Source organism: Drosophila kikkawai, chromosome 2L, assembly GCF_030179895.1.
Source record: "Drosophila kikkawai strain 14028-0561.14 chromosome 2L, DkikHiC1v2, whole genome shotgun sequence".
Lineage (NCBI taxonomy): Eukaryota > Metazoa > Arthropoda > Insecta > Diptera > Drosophilidae > Drosophila > Drosophila kikkawai.
In genome coordinates this window covers 28071304-28097324 of record NC_091728.1, presented here as the reverse complement: position 1 = coordinate 28097324, position 26021 = coordinate 28071304, and the positions used below count along the sequence as shown (strand labels likewise).

General features: G+C 46.3%; 1 protein-coding gene across 5 annotated transcripts in view; it reads left to right on the top strand.

Moving 5' to 3' along the window:
- LOC108076441 (MOXD1 homolog 1) overlaps nucleotides 1–5756 on the top strand; it is a 58388-nt gene extending 52632 nt beyond the window's left edge. For all 5 annotated transcript variants that reach the window (XM_070289125.1, XM_070289126.1, XM_070289124.1 and 2 more), the window contains 2 exons: nucleotides 5262–5428; nucleotides 5494–5756. The gene's annotated coding sequence lies outside the window, so the exon portion shown is untranslated. The remainder of the gene's footprint in view (nucleotides 1–5261; nucleotides 5429–5493) is intronic.
- Nucleotides 5757–26021: the final 20265 nt, after the last annotated feature.

Sequence of the window (26021 nt, the reverse complement as noted above, 5' to 3'; positions counted from 1 at the left end):
ATTTGTTCTGTGCGACGTCAACCTGTGAGAGCGATCCGTAGTTTCTGGGCTTTAAAGGAGGGTTATCAACAGCGGCGAGTGATCTGAAGAAAGGTCCGGAAGGGCCTTGGCGTTTATTACATTGCGTGGTATGTTTTTTGTCACCGCAAAGTCAATTAGATCAGCTATCTTTCTGGGGTCTGCTGGCCAATAGATGGGGCTACCAGGGGAAACGTAGTCCAGTTTATTTCTCACATTGATGAGAGCGTTATACAGTAATCTCCTGCAGCTATGAAACGATCTCCAAGAGAGTTGTAAAAGTCTATGAATTGGCCTTCAGAGATTGTAAAGCGAGGTGGGCAGTAGACAGCAGCAATGCAAAGGTTGCCGTTACCTGACTGCACTTTAATAGACGTAGCTTGCAGGTAATTTGTTGCAAACCTTTGGTGGAAGTGGTGTTTGATGCGTTCTCTGATAAGGATGGCGGTCCCGCCGTGGGCTTTACCATCTGGATGATCTGTGTGAAGTGCGTTTCAACCAGTAGCATGGCGTCGATGTGGTTTTCGTTTAGAAATTGTGTTAGTTCAAGTTTATGCCGTGAGACGCCGTTGGTATTCCATGTGGATATACGTAGATTGGACATTGATTATTTTGACTGTTGTGCTACAAGCAGCTGTATCACCATATTCTGATTCTGGACGAGCGTTTGCATGGTCGTTTTCATAAATGACATGAGTTCCATCATACTTTGTTGCATGGATTCCAGGTTGTTTTGTGGCTGCCCTGGGGCCTGCTGAGCGTTTGCTGAGTTTGAGGGGAGTGGATTTTGCATAAATATCTGGGGGCCTTGGCTGTTTTTGAGTCTCCTGCTTGGTTATTCTCAGCAGCTGCTGGCGGGGAAAAACTGTTGGAGTTGGTTGGGTCGTAGCTTTTGTTGACACGGTTGATCTTAGATTTGTTACCAACCGTGTTATGTGGGCTTACGCTAAATTTGGATGTAGCGATCCATGCCAGTCTGTATGGCCGGAACCGCTTGTTGCTTATCGGAGCTCACGGTTTTTGATACCATTAAATTTGGCGCTGCAGCCGTTGGCACCGATTTTGCAATATTGGTCGTTGGTTTAGTTGTTGCTTTTGCTGCGTTTGCAGAAATTGCAACACTGCTTGTTGTTGGTGCGTCTTCCATCCAAGCCGGTGGTGGTGGGGTTTGGTATTGGGAGCTCCAAGATGTAGGAGCTGGAATGAGTAGGGCGGGAGAGCAAGAGCGCGCTCTCGTGCCGTCGGCGGTCAGTAGAGCCGGGTTGGGCTTGGTAGACGTATTTTCTGCTTCGTTGTCGCGAGTTGACAAATAAGAGAAACAACCGTTTCTTTGGTTTACAGAGGTTCTACGCTCATTCTTTTGATCGCCGCTCATTATTTTGAGCTTGTTACGCGTGGCACCATATAAATGAACTTTGCAGCACTAGTGTCCGTACGTCATACGCACTGTAGGGCTTGGCCCTCGTGGGGCCATAAATAGGCCAATATGGCCCATACCTATCCGGGGGCCCATACCTATCCTGGATGGACCTAGAGACTATTTATGCGGGTTTCGAGATCCTTGAAGATCAAGGTATTTTTTGCCAAGGGAAGGAGTTCGCCTGGCTTCCGCCTGGAGGCGTCTTCTAGCGATGCAGGAACCGGAGAGCCTAGGTATCTCATTCTTGCCCTCGTTAGGGCCGGACATTTGCAAATGAGATGCTCCAAGGTTTCGATTGCCTCGGATTCATCACATTTCCGGCATTTGGCGTTGTCGGTAATACCAGGCTTGACTGCATGTGCAGCAGACAGGCAGTGACCTGTAAGAATACCCACTAACATTCTGCAGTCAGCTTGTGTCTCTAGCTCGCTTTGGAGCGTTCTTAGGGAGACAGGGACGTTTTCTGCTCTTTCACTCGCCAGTCCGACGCCTTCCTTTGCAAGTTCATCCGCGGTCTCGTTACCGTCTATGCCTTGGTGACTGGAAACCCAGTAGATCCTCACTGACTTGATCATGCTCAGGCTATTTAGTGACTTCTTGCTTGCCAGTATATTTTTGGAACTGACCGCTCATGTGGACGGTTTATGCTCTGCGCAAGCTCTGCTGCTCTCCTTATGGCGAATACTTCCGCCTGGAATATACTGCAGTAGCTTGGTAGCTTATACGACAGCCTCATTTCAGGGTCTGAACAGTATATGTCCGCTCCAACTCCTCCATCCATCTTGGAGCCGTCGGTGTATATATTGAGGTAGTGAGCATGGACCTGGAATACTGTTGTGTTTACATCAAGGCACGTTCTGGGTATAATGTAGTCAGATGTACTGCTCATGTCTCGACCAATTGAACTGTGCCCGAATCCTTGTAGCGAAAAATTTTCTGATGCAACCACACGTTGTGCCGCCTTTCCTGCTGTCAGTTGCGCTTGGATATCTAGGGGATATATACCAATTATGGATTCGGGTGCTTTGGTAGAGGTTGACCTCAGCGCCCCTGATATGCAGAGCAGTGCCTGCCTCTGGGTTCTCTCCATAAGCTTATTATACGTTTTCTCCACAATGGCTTGCCAACACACCCTCTCTACTACATTGGCCTTCCACGTCAGCTTGCTGTCAAGTACAGTGCCGAGGTATTTGACTTGTGTTTTCGGGGCCACCATGGTTTTGTTAATTTTTGTGGGGATCCATTGCGACACCTTGTATCTCTTGGTGAAGAGAATAAGGTCCGTCTTATCCGCATTGATATTGAGTCCTACCAAAGACAATAGATTTAACAAGATGCCTCACGACCATACATTCGTTTTGCAAAATGAGGTTTCATTTTTGATGGCAACGACAATCGCGTTCTTAAAATAGAATGCGTTTGCTTGTATGAATAAACACCAGAACACGCAAGCGCGTATGTTTTTTTTTTTTTTTTTATATTCCATTTATTTAACAACTTAGCATATATGTAAACAAAAAACAACAAAGAATAACGAAGACTGCGGGTTTTTTTTTTTGGTTTGAAGGGTGCATTGTTTTTTCGATGTAGAGGGCCATGGTCGCGCGGTACCGCCGCTAAGCATTGCTTCGCGCGAGGTACAGGCCACCTACTCCGCTCGCATCCTTCTCTCCGTCTCTAGTGTCCTCAGGGTCTTCATGACGCTTGCCATGAACATGGCTGTCGCGTCTCAGGCCTCCTGACTGTCCAGCATGGTGGAAACCAGGTTGTCTGCCGTCATGGCCGTACCCACAGCCTCCTCCAGCGCTTGCCGTTCGTGTTGGAAGCGATGGTACTCGAAAAGGACGTGGTGTACGTTCCTCGGTGGCGTGACCGAATCGCTTAAGATAGCTTCTAAAGCATCCGTGACCGCTGAACATCTGCGTCAGGTAGAAGTCCACTTCTCCGTGCTTCCTACTAAACCAGCTCATGATGTCTGGGATCAGGCGGTGAGTCCAGCGACCTTTGCTGGATCCGTCCCACGTGTTCTGCCACCTGGCAACGCTTCTGCGCCTGGCGCTGCTCCTGGACTCGCGCCTCGCCGTAGGATTTTCTGGCGCGCCTTGAAGGCGGGCTTCCTGCACAAGTTCACCTAGCGGCACCAGCCCCGCAATGACTAGGGCCGCTTCGTCGGAAACCGTCCTAAAGGCGCACGCTACTCTCAGGGCGCACACCTTCCGCACCCTCACGTAGCTTTTTACTTTCGCGGCCTCCGCCCAGACTGGGGCCGCATAGAGGAGTTGCGAAGTGACGACACTCGTGAGCAACTTCCTCTTGCACTGCTTGGGGCCTCTGGTGTTCAGCAGAATTCTAGAGAGAGCTCGTATGTGTGCGAGAATATGTGTGCGCAAGCGCAAGCACCAAAAAATTGAATTTTTATATTTTGTGCTGGCGACAGCTTTTTAGGAGGCGATGCACATTAGCGCCTCTCGAACAATTAGCGTTGCAAAAATCGAAAAAGTCATGTTCGCAAAAACGATTTTAACCACACTTATTCGACAGAACAGACAGACGTGAGCGCTACAGTTAGTATATATTTTTTATTATTATACAGTACATATACATATTTTACAACAATTATCTGTCCGTTCAAATTATTAGGTTATTGTTGGGACGCCCCTGGGTCCCTGGTTTCACCACGTACAACAAGCGCCTGGTTGTAGTATACCGATAGCAACAGCGCTGAAATCTTTATTTAATCTTGTTAAAAAATAAAGAAGTTTTACATTTTCTCTGATCTTACACTTGTGGGTTGCCGCTCTTCAATTCACAAAGTGACGCTTACATATATAGCGGTCTCATTCTCGCAAAAAAGGGTGTTTTACAATACTAATTAAGTGTTGGTCAGAACAGCTTCGGTGTTATACAACGCTAAACAAATTCAAATTACCACCCTTTTAAAATTGGGCATCTAGCGCGGGCAGCGAACCTTCGCCAGCATCGCAACAGTTATCTTATTTGGTTTAAAATATATGATTTTTGCAACGCTAAATGAGAAAAGGCGCTACTCTGCGATAGTAGCGGCAGCAAAAACTGCTGATCTCAAATATGGATTGTATTTGTATACAAGTTCAATCCAGAAAATCAGTTAACTAAATTTTATTTTCATCTGTATGTATGTATATTTTATAATTTTATTATTAAATGAATATGCAAAATAATACAAATAATTGATTTAAATACATACATAATTACATATGTATTTACAATTATCTAATGTAATTGACTAATAAATTAACAATATATTATTATGATTCATACATTATAAAAGTATATAAAATTAAAGAGATGTTAAAATAAAAAATAAATTTTTGAAAGAAATTTATTTTCTGAGGCCCGTTTGCACACAAACAACCGGCGGCGTCGCTGAATGCGTACAAGAGAACGGCTGGCTCTAGAGCGCTCTCTTCGCTGGCTTTTGAACCAAATTTAAGAGAGCCTGGAGACAGTTCAAAAGCCAGCACGAAAAAATCATGTGCAAAACAATCGTATGACGTTATTTTTCTTATAGGCTCTATTGTCTTTGGCCAGACACTGTATTATCGTGTCTGGGTTAATACAATGCCCATTGCCCAGCCGGCCCCCTCGGGGAGAATTCAGATGGAGGATTTTTGCCAGCCCGTAGTACTAGTAAGAAAAAAAAAACTATTGCGATCTGCTTCGGTTCAATCTATAACGGGTGCTCTGTTCCAAATAAATTGTTAATAACTTAAAAAATTACAATTTTAACCTCTAATCTTTAATCTAAGTGTAAACTAAATGTTCTTCTTGTTTATATTTTCAGACAAACTGATAATTTCTGATCCAGCTGAATTTCATGATCGCACGTTTTTGTCCCATTTGCATCAATTGCCTTGGGATGAACCGCTCTTTACAAAACGTGTGGAACAAGAATTTATAACTGGTAAACACATGACATTTTGTCGTGTTTCGAACGATTCGATATCAATAGTAAGCTTTTTTAAAAATATTTATGATTGGGATGCGTTAACTAAGAAATCCTTTGTTTCTTTCAGCCATCGGAAATTATTCGGTTCCCTGAGTTTACTGCATATGTAAAACCTGCTAGGACCTGTTTAAACTATATATTAAATGATAATGAAGATCTTCGTTCTAAAGGTTCCCGACATGTAGCTGAATTAACTTCAAGTCTCTTTATATTATATAATTAAGTTAAAAAGCACAATACTTTAGTACACTAATTTAAGGTGAAGTAAGTCAAGTGATCTTAATGGAAGTATTTTTGTTTTACTAAAATAAACATGAACATATTAACTTATTCAGTCGCGACAATATTTATAACAATAATAATATTACATAATCTGTAATTCGTCAGTCGCAGCAATGTCATATGAGGCCACAATAAAGTACAAATTACCAGGTCTGATGAATTCTGTTGACGCGATGAAGTGGAATGGAATGCAACAAAACGGTTGCAAATAGGAGCGTATCCGGCTAACAAAGCAAAAAAAACACTCCCAATGGGTCTGGAGTTAGGCACTTTTCAATATGTCTATCAAGGAGGAACAAGCAGTCACAGAGGCGTTACACTTGCAGGAAGAGATCAAGTTCAAAAAAAACTCAGCGAAGAGAAAGCTAAATCCAACATATTATCAATCCGATTTTGGGCGCAATCGATAAAGCAGGAATCGATTTGCGGATAATGATCTCAATATTCTGGCGAATTATAGAACCTCTGAATATTTGAGATTCTACAAAGACGGTCGTGACTCATACGACAAGTATCTAAAGGTCATAACCGACGCAATGGCTCAAACCACGAGCCATGCCTGAGGGAACACAGACTCTGCAAGCATACAGCAAACTGTGAGTAAGTTTATATTGGCATGTCGCCGACAAAGAGCGATAAGTCAAGCGGGCTCTGAATGAATTTTCAGAGACCAGAATGACCGTTACTAGTTATTTGATAAAATCACTAGTTAGTTCAGTACCAAACCGAAGTGCATGCTACGGGCGCTCCATGCCAATGTCAGTTTTGACCCCCGAATTTTCTGGTTTTCTTCTTCGTGGGATACATTTTCTACCGAATCCTTTTGCGGAGGATTTCCTGGCCACCCCACTCCTGAACAAAATGCATTCGAAAACAAGCAATACAGCTCTGCTATTTTTCTTGATGTCAAGGAAGCTTTTGACCGCGTGTGGCATGATACCTTACTTCATAAGTTGAAGTCCCTACTCCCGACTGGCCAACTCCTGCAGGTATGACGCACGATCGTAGTGTTATGGTCGAGGTGAGACGGGAAAGATCAAGCATTCGTATTGTTCGTGCTGGCGTTCCGCAGGGAAGCGTCATGGGCTCACCGAGAAGCAGCACACAACGAAGGTAGCAGCTTCCTGTCGTGGTAAGCTTAAAAAGCTGAACTGGTTGCTTAGATCAACGAGTAAGCTCAGCATTGGCAACAAAATGTTACTATTTAAGTCAATTATTGTGCCTTCGATGACTTACTGCATCCAATTGTGGGGCATGGCTTCTGTCTCGAAAGTCATAAAGGTCCAAAGAGTCCAAAACCGGGCGCAGGATGTAGGAGCTGGAATGAGTAGGGCGGGAGAGCAAGAGCGCGCTCTCGTGCCGTCGACGGTCAGTAGAGCCGGGTTGGGCTTGGTAGACGTTTTTTCTGCTTCGTTGTCGCGAGTTGAGAAATAAGAGAAACAACCGCTTCTTTGGTTTACAGAGGTTCTACGCTCATTCTTTTGATCGCCGCTCATTATTTTGAGCTTGTTACGCGTGGCACCATATAAATGAACTTTGCAGTCCGTATGTCATACGCACTGTAGGGCTTGGCCTAACTGACAGTACGTAGTTTAGTGTTCCGAATTTACTTTTTTACCGTGAAAAACACTACATGAATGAACCCTGCGTAGCGGTTGTCCGTAGGCACGTCTGCACTCGATGAAGGTCGAATGCGAATGCGGCATTAATTCGTGTGCGTCGAATAAACTGGGTCTACTAATATTCTAATTTTACATATTTTAGAATTTAAATATTCGATAGGGTAAACGTAGTACTAGTAGGTTAGGTTAGGTTAGGTTATATTATGTTGGTTAGGTTATGTTAATCCGAACGGCCCTCGTGGGCCATAAATAGGCCAATATGGCCCATACCTATCCGGGGAAATTCCTGGATGGACCTAGAGACTATTTATGCGGGTTTCGAGATCCTTGAAGATCAAGGTATTTTTCGCAAAGGCAAGGAGTTCGCCTGGCTTCCGCCTGGAGGCATCTTCTAGCGATGCCAGAACTGGAGAGCCTAGGAATCTCATTCTTGCCCTCGTTAGGGCCGGACATTTGCAAATGAGATAAATGCTCCAAGATTTCGGTTGCCTCGGATTCATCACATTTCCGGCATTTGGCGTTGTCGGTAATACCAGGCTTGACTGCATGTGCAGCAGACAGGCAGTGACCTGTAAGAATACCCACTAACATTCAGCAGTCCTTCCGTGGAAGATGCAGCACATAGTGGGTGAGTTTCTCGTTGGCTGCTCATGATTGCTAATGCCCCTTTGTACATAAGAAACAAAGCCTTGGCAAGTGACCTCCACATTCCCTCTATCAGGGAGCAGATCAACCGGCACTCGAGTCGGTATAACGAACTCCTCAAGGTTACACCAATCGCCTAGCGGCATCATTGGCCAACACGTCGATCAGAAGAAGGCTCAAACGAAGACATCCCGCCGATCTCTGGACAATAGGAAGACATATTTCTCGGTGTTGGAAACGCTTGTCAGCAGCTTTCTGGTGTTCTGCTTGGGTCCTCTGGTATTTAGCAGCAACCGGGCGAGTGCTTTTGCGGTTCCACTGGCCTTCTTTTGGGCGTACTGGTGGTGCTCCTTGAAGGATAACCTGTTGTATTTGACTGCCCTCTGCGACTTCATCACAGCTCCGCCAACCGGATCTCAGCCGTTTCCACCCTTTTCCGGTTCGAAATAAGGACTGCCTCAGTCTTGTGCGCCGCTAGCTCAAGACCAGCGCTCGAGAGCCACGATTCGATCGTCTTGATCGCAGCATTCGCCTTTTCTTCTGCAGCCGTGCGCTCTTTCGCAACTACCACCACTGCTATATCATCGGCGAAGCCAACGATAGTGGTGGGCATCGGGAGTCGTAGAACCCCGTCGTACATGGCGTTCCAGAGCACAATAAGCACCCTCTCACTTAAGCAACTCCTCGCTATATCCAGTAGGTATCCTGGGATGTGCAGGGCAGCGAAGGACTCCAGTGTCCGCGTCAGACGGCAGTGTTGAAGGTGTTCCTTACGTCTAGCGTTACCACTAGGCAGTAGTTTTTGGAGCCGCCTTTCCACCTCGTTCCCGCGATTTCCGTTACCGCTATCTTCTTCACCATCTCGATAGCGTCCAGCGTTGACATCCTATTTCTAAAGCCAAACTGGCTAGAAGAGAGGCCCCCGGCCCTCTATATGGCGGCATTTAGCCATTGTGCTATTACTATATCGAACACCTTGCCCGTGGTGTAGGTAAGGCAGATAGGAGGAGGATGGCTCCCCAGGCGGATTTGCCGGCTTATCAAGGACATTGGCCCTGCCACGCAGATCGCAGCATAGGTTGTCCAGGGTCCTTCTAAACGCCTCCAGCGGGAGACTGGGGGCCAAGAGCGGTCCTTCGCCCATGCTATCATGCTGCACTTCTTAAAAGCAGTTTTATCTCCCTTACCTGATCGTTCCTCCTGTCAAGTCAGCCACCGCCACGACGGGTGTGTTGGAATATTTGGTAGGGCCTTTAGAATCCTTCCCCTAACCGTGGGTTTCCCCACGGGTGGATTTCCACTTTTGTGGCTGCCACACCTGGAGTAGTTACGTTATTCACAGACATTCCAGATATGGTTGCATTGTAGCCCAATATTGGGCGCATTTTATACCTTCTGTTAGGTACTGTAGCTGCCGGCCACTATGGCTCAGACGCAGACCACGCAGCCGCCCAATGTGAGCAGACGATGCGTGGATTCCCGTTCCCGCTTGGAAGCAAGATCGTTACCGACTGACGTAAACCAGGTCATTGTCGATCGCCTTGGCCGAATCAGGACGACACGTAGCCTCCCTCGTTGGTACCTCGATTTCGCCGGAACATGGCCAAATTCCGACTCCTTGCCAATGTAGAGTACAGCGACGCTGCATTGCTGCCACACAGCTTCAGTGCACTCATTGCTCTACACTGCTCGTCAGCTGATCGAGCAATAACCTGTCGTGACCGACACAATATGTGGTTGCATCCCACAGCAGTAAGAGAAAGTTTCGGGAAGAAAGAATCCCCTCTTACCCCTAGCCATCGTCCTTTTCGCCAGATCAGTGGGGCACAGAAGTGCCCTCTGCGAGCCGCAGAAGCCGTGCCTCGACGGGTAAGACCGCAGACTACACTCACTTTGCATCCTACATATTGCTACCACCTTTTAACCCTCGGGGCACTGCCACTCCTTGCCAATTTACCTCGCTCCTCAGCATTTCTGGCACAAGGTTTTCCACGCTGATGGTGGTCCTTAAAAGGGTCTCCACCGTACAGCGCTCGCTCTCGAACACGAAAACAGCACATGCTCGACTATTTCGTCGACATCAGGTTTGGTTTTATTTATTGAATCTTCTCATTAATGAGACTAACAATAAGTGTATCAAATATTACAATACTACCTAACTAGCAGTCAGGAGACTGGTACAGAGTAAATGGCCGTGACTAATTATGGCTGAGTTGGATGGTCGTTGTAGGCGGCTTCTTCTGGAAACTCGTATCAGTATCAAGTCCCTTGCTAATGGATTTGGATGGGCGGAGAGTTTTTCCTTGTAGGACGCTTGTTGTTTTTCTATTTCGTTCTTAACTGCAGGAATGCCGAGATCCCTGTGGATGTGTTCATTGCGAATATACCATGGTGCGCCAGTGATGGTTCTCAGGATTTTTGATTGGGCGCGCTGTATGATGTCTAGATTGGTACTGCACGCGTTCCCCCAGAGCTGGGAGCCATACGTCCATATTGGCTTCACTGTGGAGTTGTAGAGCAGGACCTTGTAGTCCAGACACTGGGGCGATCGGGAGTTTATGAGCCAGTGGAGGCTGCTGGCTTTTAGTTTTAGATGAATTTTCTTGCATTCAATGTGTCTTCGCCATGTTAGGCGTCTGTCCAGGTGGACGCCCTGGTACGTTACCACGTTGACTTCGGGGATCTGCGTGCTGTTCAGGTAGAGCGGAGGGTATATTTGTCTGTTGAGAGTGAACGTTATGTGCTTACACTTTTGTTCATTATTTTAATACGCCAATCAGATAGCCACATCTCGACTACCTTGAGGTGGTTGGCGAGCTGGGTTGTTGCCCGGACTGGACATCTGGAACGGCTGAGGATCGCAGTGTCGTCAGCGAAAGTGGATAGTGTTAGCTGGTCGCTTGTGGGGATATCCGCTGTGTATAGGACAAATAGGGTAGGCCCAAGTGAGCTTCCTTGTGGAAGCTTCGATTGAATAGGTGCCGGATGTTGTTGCGATGCACCTCACTGCGAAGACTCTGTTGTAGAGATACGACTCAAGTAATTTGTGTGTGTATGCCGGCAAGAGTGTTTTAATTTTGTGCATGAGGCCATTGAGCCAGACACGGTCGAATGCTTGAGAAACGTCTAGAAATATTGCGCTGCAATATTCTCGATGTTCGAAAGCTGTGCGAATTTCTGATGTTTTTCTGTTAACTTGCTCTATAGTTCCATGCTATTCTCTAAAGCCAAATTGATGAGCTGGGATGATGTTGTGAGCTCCCAGATGTAGAATTATGCGCTTTAGTAGGCATTTTTCAAATAACTTGGACAAGCATGATAGTAAATTTATTAGTCGGTATGATGACTGAATCGTGTAGTCTTTTCGGAGCTTGGGTATCATTATAATTATAGATTTTTTACATTTAATTGGATAGTGGCCGAGACTTATGATCCCATCGAAGATTTTACAGATGACCTCAATAGCACAATTCGGAAGTTCAATTATCATTATCGTGTTCTCGTTCGGACGAAATGATGTTGGAGTAGATTCCGTTTCAGTTTGGTTTTGCGGTAGTTCAAATGGATGTGCAGCAGGGTTCGGCTGGAAAACGCCCTGGAGATGTGAGGCAAAAGTTTCGGCTCTGTCTTTGTCGCTGCGGGCCGAACAACCAGATGATTTTCTAATCGGGGTAATGGTTTCAGTCGGAGAGCTTAAGTTTGGGTGAGCTCTCCATAAGGGATGCTTTGTGCTGGTTGGCGAGAGTTTCTCAATATATCTTAATTGTGCATTTTCGGCATCATGCTTCAGGGCCCGGCTTTGTTTGCGTGTGGCTTCATTTAGACGTTGCTTTGAGCATGGCGATCTATTGGTTTGCCACGCCCGTCGCAGACGCCTCTTTTCTTGGATAAGCTGTTCAATCTGCTGGTTCGTTTTGAATTTGATTTTTTGCACATCCTTCTGTTGTGGTGTTGAGATCCTGGCTGCAGTCACAAGTACCTCTTCCAGAGCGGAGGTAGTGGAGTCGATGTCGGCTTCAGTATTGAGCTGGGGGGCTAGCTCTATGTGGAAACTCACATACTTTTTGTATTTCATCCAATTTGTTCTGTGCGACGTCAACCTGTGAGAGCGATCCGTAGTTTCTGGGCTTTAAAGGAAAATGTGTGGATTGAGGAGCCCACCGATACCCCTATTAAAGACATTTTATCCGTTGCGTCCGTCAAGATATTACAGTCCATTAACATTTTGCACTTTATTATTAAATTCCCTAAAGTCAAGTCAGCTTGCGTTAAAATCACTGTTTTCCCCGTGTCACATCATGACACAATGCTCAGACTGGAGGACCAGGTCATTGCGGATTGCAGCGGAGAAATTCTCACAGTCCAGAATTTCTCTATAACAACGGGAGCCACTTTCTGCCGTCTGGCGCAAGGAAGATCATGCGCCCAAGAACTCCACGCTGGACGGGTTGCACACTGCGACATTCAACCCAGCGACCTGCATCCGGTCACCTTCGTGGACAAAGGTATTATCATTATCAACGATCGCCCGGCTCATGTGTGCGTGGACAATGGCACTTGCGTTCACCTGCGAGGAACTCACCTTGTCACCTTCGCCGAAAGTGCCACGGTTAATGAAACCCGGTACGCCAACTATGGCGCGGCCCAAAAGAGGGTCCCAGGAGTGGCTAGCGCGCCCTCCCTCAATATCACCCTAGAACATGATATACTCAGCCTCCCTTACCTTCACCGCTTGAGTGCGCGTAACCTGGAGCATATTAAGAGATTCGGGGAGGATATCAACGACTATCATTCACATCAGATAGTACTAGTGGCAGGAGCCATATGCTGCGCGTTGATCTGCGTCGGCTTAACCTATCGGCGAGTCATCCAGGCCAGGAGATCTACGGCCCAGATAACAGAGATGATTGCCCAAATAGGGTCGGCCGAGGGCGGCCTTGTTCCTGAGGGGGGAGTAGTTAACTAACTCAGCCGGGCAACGGCAATGACCGTCCGCCCGAAAGCTCGCTCCGGCCAAACTGCTGACACAGCGTCTGGCCGGAAGCTCATGCATAGCCGGCAAGCACTACCCATTGGAGTGGCCGCTATGATATTCACTTTTGTTAGCTTTTAAGTTCAGTTCATATTTGGCATTCAATAAATCCAGAGCACAAGCTCTTATAAATGAATCTCCGACACTTTGTCGTTAACTCTTGTATTTACTATCATACTGACTGAGTCTCTAGGCCAGCGGTATTGAAGGGAAGTCAACCTTCCATCATAAACATCCTATCTCAGCATTGGATTAACCAGGCCAACCGGCCGCACACGGAACTTCCGACATCATCCTATCTCAGCATTGGATTAACCCGGCCAACCGGCCACACACGGAGACACCGACATCAGCCATCCGGCTAACACTTATTGGAGACAGCGGCGAGGGCGTACACAAGATTACCCCTATCCCCCCATTTCCATTAATTGGCGCCCAACTAAATTTACCCATTCTTTACAAATTGGGAAACATGTAAGTGAGCACTTCAGTCCAAGAATTTTTCCCAGTGTCTGCATTTGCATTAACATTTTTTTAAATAAATACAACTCGCTGCTAGAATATTCTCTGCAGCCCCACAAACACAACTTCGTACTCACACTCATTATTTGCTTGACAAGTGTATTGGTGATTTTACATGTATTATTTTGTGTATTGTTTGCACTTAATTTAAAAAAATTTCACAGTTATGAGTTTCATTTACGTGTAGCCGTATATTAAAACACACATATTTTATATTCCCATAGAAGCGCAAGGGCGCTGCTGAAGAATTAATAAATCGTGAATTTATTTAAACAATTTTATTGGCGACGAACTCTGTCTCGCCAAATTATTAAAATTTAATTTCATTATATTTTTTGCTTACACCTAAATTTTTTTGTGTTAGCTTCGCAAAAATATTGGGTTTGTTTTTTTGTTGTCGCTGTCCCAATCCACTACGACACTCGAACTTGACACCGCTACGCTGTATTCCGACTTTGTTTAGCTTTGCTTCTTTGTCTTTGAGAACGGCAGCTTAGCCACCGCGGATTTTTACTGTGTAAATTTTTGTTGTTTATATATTTGTTCTCCATAACAGAGGGCCGGTCCTCGCGATCCCCTCTCCCTTGTCGTTGCTTGGCAAGGCAACAGCTCAAAGAGCTCTCGTCCATCGTTACCAAGCGGCAACTCAGCCCCCGCGGCCCCCCGCCATATCCATGGGCAAGACCGCTTGAGCATACATTTTTTCATTAGGGCGATTTAGCTTGCACAACTCCATATGAGCAACCCATTCCAGCAATATAGGAACAACAATCAGTTCGACAGCGAATCTGAGTCCGAGACCGAAGAGCCGGCCGGAACTTCTACACCGAAAAGTGTAAACACAGGCGAACCCGCAGCCATAAATATGGCATTTAACACAGAACAACTGCAGACGGTAGTACAGGCTGCCGTCAACCATGCCCTAAAGGAAGCGGTCGCTGAAGGCCAGCGTAGGGAGGATGAATTGCGCCAGACTATTAAACGACTGGCCGACCAGGTGGCGGCGATACAAGTCGCACCCACCCAAACAGTGGCTCCTCAGATTAAAGTCTATAAACCAGCACCGCTGTTTGCAATGAGCCACTAGACGCCGTCAAATGCCTGCCCGAATTTTCGGGGGCCCAGGAAACATACGTCTCCTGGCGACAGGCAGCGGTAGGAGCATACTTTATTTTTAGAAAATTCGAGGGTACTTCACGCCATTATCAGTCAGTCATTATAATTAGGAGCAAAATAAGGGGATCAGCCGATTCCGTGCTATCCTCATTTGGCACAGTGCTTAATTTCGACGCGATTATAGATCGACTCGACTTCACGTACAGTGACAAGCGGACCATGCATGTCATAGAGCAGGAGATGGGTACCCTTAGACAAGGGAATCTCTCGCTTCTACAGTATTATGATGAGGTTGAAAAGAAGCTCACCCTCCTTACCAATAAGGTGACCATGTCATACGAAGCCACGGCTGCACAGGTTTTATGCGAAAAATTCCGGGATGACGCCCTTCGCGTATTTATCTCTGGATTAAGACGCAGTCTCACTGATGTCCTCTTCGCGGCTAAGCCCAAGGACATGCCAACAGCACTTGCATTGGCTCAAGAGGTGGAGGCGAACCATGATAGGTACACCTTTGCTTCAACATTTGCCAGAAGCCAAGAAGGTAAGGACAAAAAGCAATTTCCCAAGGCACAGGAGCGTCATCAAGCCGCCCCTCATGCCAATTCCCAACCTAGTGGCGGTAAAAATCCCCACTATTCCAAGCAACACAAAGTCCAAGTACACTCTGCCCCGCACAGTGATAGGCTTCGTAGAAATACGCCCGAACCCATGGATATCGACCCATCGCTGTCCAAAATGCTTAGGCCATCGCAGGCCCCAGCATATCAAAATAAGAAGCCGACCGCGTTTGACCGATCCGGCCCACCCAAAAGACAGCGAGTAAATCACATTGCGCAAAGCGCCGATACTACGGCTGACACCTACACCACCGCAGCTTCCAGTGCGGCAGTCGAAATAGATGAAGACGCCATCTGCGAGTACGACTCCGATGCCGTCCATTTTTTAGGGGAAAATCCTTGCTACCCGTCATCAGACGAAGAGTAGCGGGGATAAATATAAAACTTCTTATTGATACGGGCGCTGCCAAAAATTTCATCTGTCCTCATGAAGGATTGAAAAGCGTACCGGTCGAAACCCCTTTTAAAATCCATTCCATTCACGGCGTTACCACCATCACTAGGAAATGCTTCATACAACTTTTCAATTTGAAGGCCACGTTCTTCATTTTACCTGACTTGTCTTCCTTTGATGCGATCATCGGCCTCGACCTACTTAAACAGGCAGGGGCATCGCTTTGTCTGGCCTCTGGCCATCTCAAATGGGGCAATAGAGAAGAGAAAATTGATTTCCACTCATGCCCCGATGTTAATTTTACTGAAGTGGACTGCTCGGATGCACCGCCTTTAGTTAGAAACGCATTTCTAAAAATGCTCCGCGACAGGAAAAAAGCCTTCGCGGACCCCAATGAGGCCTTACCTTTCAACACGTCGGTGGTAGCTACCATCAGAACTGTTGATGAGGAGCCGATCTATGCCAAACTTTACCCATATCCAATGGGAGCAGCCGATTTCGTCAATAACGAGATTCAAGATCTGCTAAATAACGGTATCATACAAAAGTCGAAGTCCCCCTACAATAACTCAATATGGGTAGTAGACAAGAAGGGCACCGACGAGGCTGGAAATCGAAAAATGCGGTTGGTATTGGACTTTCGTAAATTAAACGAGAGGACGATACGCGATCGCTATCCAATGCCGAACATATCCATGATACTGAGTAACCTAGGCAAGGCCAGGTACTTCACTACGCTAGACTTAAAGTCTGGCTACCATCAAATTATATTAGCAGAGCGCGACCGCGAAAAAACTTCCTTTTCCGTCAACGGAGGGAAATATGAATTTCGCCGGATGCCATTTGGATTGAAGAATGCTGCCAGCATCTTCCAGAGAACAATAGATGATATTCTGCGAGAGCAGATCGGCAAGTTCTGCTACGTTTATGTGGATGACGTCATCGTTTTTTCAGAAGACGAAAACGCCCACATCCAGCACGTAGATTGGGTTCTTAAGAACCTACACGATGCTAACATGAGGGTTTCAACACAGAAGTCTAAATTCTTCAAAAAAAGCGTTAGCTTTCTCGGGTTTATTGTCACCAACAACGGTGCCACTACTGACCCGGAAAAAATTAAGGCTATTCAGGAATTCCCTGAGCCTAAAAACGTGTTTGAAGTCAGGTCGTTCTTAGGCCTGGCCAGCTACTACCGATGCTTCATAAAAGATTTTGCGTCAGTAGCTAGACCTGTGTCGGACATTCTTAAAGGGGAGAACGGAAGTGTCAGTAGGCACAGATCCAAGAACATCCCGGTACAATTTGATGAGCAACAACGGTTCGCTTTTCAAAAATTGCGTAACATTCTGGCTTCCGAGGATGTCATCCTCAGATACCCAGACTATAAAAAGGCATTCGACCTAACGACGGATGCCTCAGCTTACGGCATTGGCGCAGTGCTATCCCAAGAGGGACGGCCTATCACTATGATCTCGAGGACCCTTAAGGACAGAGAAGTTAATTATGCTACATCAACTTCGTATGCAAGGAGTCGTTGCTGGAAGAACTCGCAGACATTATCGTCCCTAAAGGCGTAAACGCCATTCATTGCGATTTGCACACGCTAGCGATGATACAGGATGAATTGGTTCGGCAATTCCCAGCCACCAAAATTTGGCACCGCAAAAAACGTGTCACGGACATTTTTGCGGTCGCTGAGAGACGAGAAGTCCTCACTGCCGAACATAATAGGGCCCACAGATCGGCCCAGGAAATCGTTAAGCAAGTACTCTCAGAGTACTACTTCCCAAAAATGACTAAATTGGCGAACGAAATCGTCGCTAATTGTAGAACATGCGCTAAGGCCAAATATGATAGACATCCCAAGAAGCATGAGCTTGACGCGACACCAGTCCCATCTCATGTAGGGGAAATGCTACATATAGATATTTTTTCCACGGACAAAAAGTATTTCCTTACATGCATTGACAAATTCTCGAAATTTGCCATGGTCCAACCAGTTCCATCTAGAACCATAGAGGATCTAAAACCGGCATTACTAATGCTGATGAATGTTTTCCCTAAAGCCAGAGTCATATATTGCGACAACGAACCATCGTTGAACTCGCACACTATTTTGACCATGCTGGAAAACCATTTCGGCGTCAGCGTTTCAAACGCACCGCCCCTCCACAGTGTCTCGAACGGACAAGTGGAGCGTTTCCACAGCACTCTAGTGGAGCTTGCCAGATGCCTTAAGATCGATAAAGGTATCAGTGACACCGTGGAGCTAATCCTGCTGGCCACAGCCAGATACAATAAATCTATCCATTCGGTCATCTACAAGAGGCCGGCCGATGTCATTCAAACACAGTCGGATGAGCCGCTTTATGAGGTTCAGGATAAGATAAAACTTGCCCAGGATAAGCTCAGGAACAGGGAAAATGCTTCCCGACAAAACAGGGTGTTCGAAGTTGGCGAAAAAGTCCTGGTGAAATCAAACAGACGACTAGGCAACAAACTCTCCCCATTATGTGAAGAGAAAGTTGTGGAAGCGGACATGGGGACCACAGTCCTCATTAAGGGGAGGGTGGCCCACAAGGACAACCTTAGGTAGACGAAGCTTGATCTTACCGACATTCGTCTTATAATTTTTACTATCTTTTTTATATTTTTTTTATCCTTAGCCACTTGGCATAGGTTTTTATATCATATTTTTTATTCCTAGCCACTTGGCATAGTTTTTTTTCCATTTTTGTCTATGTTTATTTTCTTTAGCCGCTTGGCACTAGTTTTATTATTATTATGGTTTTCATGTTCATTATTCATTTATTCCAATTTTTATTCACTACGCTTTATTTTACATATTTGGTGGTGGCCTACTTAAATTTTGAAAAACACTACAATAAATACGAATATTACAGGTTCACTTCTTTACCTCTGTTATTCCTTTTGAACTTAACATCGGCACACGTCACGGACTACTCGCAGGCCAAGTACATTCCCATCATTGATGGTCGAATTTTAGTATGGGAAGAGTTTGCATTCGTGAAACATTCAGCAAACCTCTCAGAATATAGGCGCGTGGTGGAGGAGACTGGTGGCATGCTTAACATGTTTCCCCAGTCGCACATGCAGAAACTTTTGAGCGTAGATGTCGCTCACCTGCGTGACCTGCTCAATTCATTGAGCATCCATCATAGGGTAGCTAGAAGTTTAGACTTCTTAGGGACGGCACTAAAGGTAGTGGCGGGAACGCCAGACGCGGAGGATTTTGAGAAAATTAAACTTACCGAATTTCAACTCATAAACGCAAACAATAGACAGGTTAATATTAACAACAAAATACAAGAACAAATCAATAGTATCACCGCCACTGTTAATCAAATTCTGAGGTCGGCTAAAGACTCCCAAATTGACTCGGGACACCTGTATGAAATGTTATTGTCCCGCAACAGAATGATTGAAATGGAGCTGCAGAATTTATTACTGGCAGTGGCTCTTGCCAAAGTCAATGTCGTTAGCCCTAGCATTCTAGATCATGCAGACCTGGAAAATGTGTGGATTGAGGAGCCCACCGATACCCCTATTAAAGACATCTTATCGGTTGCGTCCGTCAAGATATTACAGTCCATTAACATTTTGCACTTTATTATTAAATTCCCTAAAGTCAAGTCAGCTTGCGTTAAAATCACTGTTTTCCCCGTGTCACATCATGACACAATGCTTAGACTGGAGGACCAGGTCATTGCGGATTGCAGCGGAGAAATTCTCACAGTCCAGAATTTCTCTATAACAACGGGAGCCACTTTCTGCCGTCTGGCGCAAGGAAGATCATGCGCCCAAGAACTACACGCTGGACGGGTTGCACACTGCGACATTCAACCCAGCGACCTGCATCCGGTCACCTTCGTGGACGAAGGTATTATCATTATCAACGATCGCCCGGCTCATGTGTGTGTGGACAATGGCACTTGCGTTCACCTGCGAGGAACTCACCTTGTCACCTTCGCCGAAAGTGCCACGGTTAATGAAACCCGGTACGCCAACTATGGCGCGGCCCAAAAGAGGGTCCCAGGAGTGGCTAGCGCGCCCTCCCTCAATATCACCCTAGAACATGATATACTCAGCCTCCCTTACCTTCACCGCTTGAGTGAGCGTAACCTGGAGCATATTAAGAGATTCGGGGAGGATATCAACGACTATCATTCACATCAGATAGTACTAGTGGCAGGAGCCATATGCTGCGCGTTGATCTGCGTCGGCTTAACCTATCGGCGAGTCATCCAGGCCAGGAGATCTACGGCCCAGATAACAGAGATGATTGCCCAAATAGGGTCGGCCGAGGGCGGCCTTGTTCCTGAGGGGGGAGTAGTTAACTAACTCAGCCGGGCAACGGCAATGACCGTCCGCCCGAAAGCTCGCTCCGGCCAAACTGCTGACACAGCGTCTGGCCGGAAGCTCATGCATAGCCGGCAAGCACTACCCATTGGAGTGGCCGCTATGATATTCACTTTTGTTAGCTTTTAAGTTCAGTTCATATTTGGCATTCAATAAATCCAGAGCACAAGCTCTTATAAATGAATCTCCGACACTTTGTCGTTAACTCTTGTATTTACTATCATACTGACTGAGTCTCTAGGCCAGCGGTATTGAAGGGAAGTCAACCTTCCATCATAAACATCCTATCTCAGCATTGGATTAACCAGGCCAACCGGCCGCACACGGAACTTCCGACATCATCCTATCTCAGCATTGGATTAACCCGGCCAACCGGCCACACACGGAGACACCGACATCAGCCATCCGGCTAACACTTATTGGAGACAGCGGCGAGAGAGTACACAAGATTACCCCTATCCCCCCATTTCCATTAATTTATATTTGTCTGTTGAGAGTGAACGTTATGTGCTTACACTTTTGTTCATTATTTTAATACACCAATGAGATAGCCACTTCTCGACTACCTTGAGGTGGTTGGCGAGCTGGGTTGTTGCCCGGACTGGACATCTGGAACGGCTGAGGATCGCAGTGTCGTCAGCGAAAGTGGATAGTGTTAGCTGGTCGCTTGTGGGGATATCCGCTGTGTATAGGACAAATAGGGTAGGCCCAAGTGAGCTTCCTTGTGGAACTCCAGCTTCGATTGAATAGGTGCCGGATGTTGTTGCGTTGCACCTCACTGCGAAGACTCTGACAATAGAGTCTACAAAGAGATACGACGAAAAGTGTTTTAATTTTGTGCATGAGACCGATGAGTCAGACGAGGTCGAATGCTTGAGAAACATCGAGAAATATCGCGCTGCAATATTCTCGATGCTCGAGACTGTGCGAATTTCTGATGTTATTCTGTTAACTTGTTCGATAGTTCCATGCTTTTCTCTAAAGCCAAATTGATGAGCTGGGATGATGTTGTGAGCTCCCAGATGTAGAATTATGCGTATTAGAAGGCATTTTAAAAATAACTTGGACAAGCATGATAGTAAATTTATTAGTCGGTATGATGACGGAATCGTGTAGTCTTTTCGGAGCTTGGGTATCATTATAATTATAGATTTTTTCCATTTAATTGGATAGTGGCCGAGACTTATGATCCCATCGAAGATTTTACAGATGACCTCAATAGCATCATTTTGTGAATTATTAGGTCATCGCTTTGAGCCTTTTTCGGCCTCAGTTCCCTGATGACCTTCGTGATCTCGTTAGCACGAAATTATGCTGAAGTAGATTCCGTTTCAGTTTGGATTTGCGGTAGTTCAAATGGATTTGCAGCAGGGTTCGACTGGAAAACGCCCTGGAGATGTGAGGCAAAAGTTTTGGCTATATATTTGTCACTGCTGGCCCAACAACCAGATGACTTTCTTATCGGAGTGACGGTTTCAGTCGGTAAGCTTAGATTTGGGTGAGCTCTCCATAATGGATGCTTTGTGCTGGTTGGCGAGAGTTTCTCAATGTATCTTAATTGTGCATTTTCGGCATCTTGCTTCAGGGCCCGGCTTAGTTTGCGTGTGGCTTCATTTAGACGTTGCTTTGAGCATGGCGATCTATTGGTTTGCCACGCCCGTCGCAGACGCCTCTTTTTTTTTTTTTTGGATAAGCTGTTCAATTTGCTGGCTCGTTTTGAATGTGATTTTTTCCACATTAGTCTGTTGTGGTTTTAAGATCCCGGCTGCAGTCACAAGTACCTCTTCCAGCGCGGAGGTGGAGGAGTCGATGTCGGATTCAGTGTTGAGCTGGGGGGCTAGCTCACTCACTAACTCACATACTTTTTGTATTTCATCCAATTTGTTCTGTGCGACGTCAACCTGTGAGAGCGATCCGTAGTTTCTGGGCTTTAAAGGAGGATTATCAACAGCGGCGAGTAATCTGAAGAAAGGTCCGGAAGGGCCTTGGCGTGGGATGTTTTTTGTCACCGCGAAGTCAATTATATCAGATAACTTTCTGGGGTCTGCTGGCCAATATGTAGGGCTACCAGGGAAAACGTATTCCATTTTATTTCTCATATTAATGAGGGCGTTATACAGTTGTCTTCCCTTGGGGGTCACGAGGCGGGATCCCCAATGCGTGTGCTTAGCGTTGTAATCTCCTGCAGCTATGAAACGATCTCCAAGAGAGTCGTAAAAGTCTATGAATTGGCCTTCAGAGATTGTAAAGCGAGGTGGGCAGTAGACAGCAGCAATGCAAAGGTTGCCGTTATCTGACTGCACTATAATGGACGTAGCTTGCAAGTAATTTGTTGCAAACCTTTGGTGAAAGTGGTGTTTGATGCGTTCTCTGATAAGGATGGCGGTCCCGCCGTGGGCTTTACCATCTGGATGATCTGTGTGAAGTGTGTTTCAACCAGTAGCATGGCGTCGATGTGGTTTTCGTTTAGAAATTGTGTTAGTTCAAGTTTATGCCGTGAGACGCCGTTGGTATTCCATGTGGATATACGTAGATTGGACATTGATTATTTCGACTGTTGTGCTACAAGCAACTGCATCACCATATTCTGGTTCTGGACGAGCGTTTGCATGGTCGTTTTCATAAATGACATGAGTTCCATCATACTTTGTTGCATGGATTCCAGGTTGTTTTGTGGCTGCCCTGGGGCCTGCTGAGCGATTGCTGAGTTTGGGGGCTTTGGCTGTTTTTGAGTCTCCTGCTTGGTTATTCTCAGCAGCTGCTAGCGGGGAAAACTGTTGGAGTTGGTTGGGTCGTAGCTTTTGTTGACACGGTTGATCTTAGGTTTGTTACCAACCGTGTTATGTGGGCTTACGCTTAATTTGGATGTAGCGATCCATGCTAGTCTGTATGGCCGGAACCGCTTGTTGCTTTGGCGCTGCGGCCGTTGGCACCGATTTTGCAATATTGGTCGTTGGTTTACTTGTTGTTGCTTTTGCTGCGTTTGCAGAAAGTGCAACACTGCTTGTTGTTGGTGCGTCTTCCATCCAAGCCGGTGGTGATGGGGTTTGGCATTGGGAGCTCCAAGATATAGGAGCTGGAATGAGTAGGGCGGGAGAGCAAGAGCGCGCTCTCGTGCCGTCGGCGGTCAGTAGAGCCGGGTTGGGCTTGGTAGACTTTTTTCTGCTTTGATATCGCGAGTTGAGAAATAAGCGAAACAACAGTTTCTTTGGCTTACAGATCTTCTACGTAATGTCACGTAGTTCTCTGGCCGGGATAAAATCTCAGTCGGGGCCAAGGAACCTAAACAATAAAATTGATATAGAGGGATGGGACTTGTAGTAGGAATAGTATAGGGGTGGCAGAATACCGGCGAACGAGGCGAACCAAACGTAGAATCGTAGGAAAGGCTTAGCAGACTGAGCATCCGGGCGCAGCACTACGTGGTTTAATGCCAAGAGGCACTCACCCGTATGGCTGACAGTAAAAATGTGGGTCTTCAGCACCACCTGTCGGGTGAACGAATGAGGCTTCGAATGAGGCTTGCGGGTGCAAAACGGGAAATCTACTACTTCGGAAGGACTCGGAGGCTACGGAGAATCTACTGCTCCGGATGGACTCAAAGGCTACGGGGTGATACTTCTAGGTTAGAGCATGCAGAGGAAGGGAGGAAATCTCGACCAGAACTTCGTCTCGCGAATGAGAAACCAGACACCAGCGTCAGTCTCGGTCGAGGTGAAGGAAAAGGGGGGGAGAAGGGATACCAAAAACTACGGAAATGAGAACAAATATATTTCACTCTAGTTTTATATTCTTTTATTATAATTATTCGTTGTATTGTGGCCCTGCTGCTGCCCTCACACATAAGTAAAAGAAGGAGGTGCTTACGTGACTTCCCTGGCGACGCGGTTGTTGCGCTCTGGCGCGTGGGGAAGGGGGGAGAAGACGCGTGGTAAAACACTCGCGGTGCCGACGTTCGGCGGTCAGGCGCGTGTCGCAGCAGACGAGCTGGCGTAGTTCCGATGTGACGGAGCACGGATTGGCGTTGCAAGGCGGGGGTGTGTTTTCGCGTTGATACGGGCACGTGTTCGGGCTTGCGCGTGGCGGCGAGGATGCGGCGATCGGACGCACGTCTGTCCTCGGCGACTTGTCAGAACGGAAGAGAGTGAGTGAAAAAATCAGTGGTCGCACTTAAGCGACGCGTCGCGGCCCGATGCTATCTATTGGCCTATCGATCGCGACTGGTGCGATAGCAAGTTAGGGGGGGTCTTTGCGCGGGTCGCGTCTTGACTAACGACATGCTCAGGGGTTGCCACCTTGTTGGTTTCTGGGGATTCGTTTTCCGCAACTAATAATAATATTTCCGACTGATCTTCTTAATTGGATCGCAGGTTATCTAAATGGCAGGACGCAGAAAGTCCTTTTCGAAAATAAACTATCTAATGTTCTTAGGGTTACATCTGGCGTCCCGCAAGGGAGTCCTTTGGGTCCCCTACTGTTTACATTATTTATCAACGATCTGCCCGAAGTTTTGACCAACTCCAGAGTACTTATGCATGCTGATTACGTCAAGCTTTGTGTGCAATATAACGATGCTACTTGCCAATCAGACTTACAGACAGATCCTAACAATTTTTAAACATGGTGCCGCGTGAACTTATTAATCTTAAACGGCTCTAAGTGCAAGCTAATGACATTCTCCCGTGTCACTCCTAAGCCTGCAACTTATACGCTAAACGGCTGCTCTTTGGAAAAAATTAATATAGTTGATGATTTAGGTGTCCGTCTGGATCCTAAACTCGACTTTATCGATCATATTTCGTGCATGGTGAATAAAGCCAGGGGTGTGCTTGGTTTCATTAAACGGTGGTCGAAGGAATTCAATGACCCCTACGTTACAAAAACGTTATATACTTCACTTGTTCGTCCTATCTTAGAATATGGATCCTGCGTTTGGAGCCCTCAGTATGGCGTCCATAGTAAACGCATAGAATCGGTTCAAAAGAACTTCTTACTTTTCGCTTTACGCGGTTTAAACTGGGATGCAAACCAGAGGTTACCGTCTTATTCTAGTACACTCTTACTAATTAACTTACCTTCCTTATCCAATCGTAGAACCATGCTAGGTATTACATTCTTATACAACTTAATCCGTGGTGACGTGGAAAGTACTGACTTGCTCGGTCAGCTAAATTTTCACGTACCAATACGAAACACTAGATCCTTTTTACTATTTGTTTTGCCCCACTGTAGAACATCCTTTGAACTGCATGAACCCTTTAGAGTCTTCTGTGCAAATTATAACGATTTGTACACAATAATATCTAACGTTGATAGCCTCCCAAAACTAAAAACTTCAATCTTAACCTACTTACGCATGCAAGCAACCAATCCGGCAGTACGCCAGTAGTAGTTTCCCCGCATCCTTTTTTTAAGTCCTTCGCGTTTACTAATTGCTAACAGAACAAGCACGTGCTTGGTGTCGCAAGTTCCACTTGATATGTACTGTACATAGTGCATCAACGTCTTGCAATTAGCATCAACAGCCGAGTCGATCTAGCCATGTCCGTCTGTCCGTCGGTCCGTTTGTCCGTCCGTTCGTCTGTCCGTTTGTAACGTCCTGTCGTCCACGGGTAGTCAGCGGGACGTCCAGGGTCTGTGCAGATACATTTATTTGGTTCAGGCGTGGTTGCTGTAAGAGATTCCGACCCCGTCCCAGAGTAGAACGCTAGAGGATTATGCCGTAAATGTATCTTAATGTTTATTTACTTCAAAGGTACAATAATAATTCAATAATTTCATGCCGGATCTCGATTCTGGGGTACGCCGTAGTTCCGATTCGTCCTCGTCCCGAGTACGGCTGTCCGATAGGGGAATGCCGATAGTCCCGCCAGGGTATGGGCCTTTAAATCCACCCAATAGCGAATGCGTTCGGACTCGAAAGTCAACCACGAGAGAATGCGTTCGGACTCGAAAGTCGACCGAACCCAGTAGTTGTCGGAC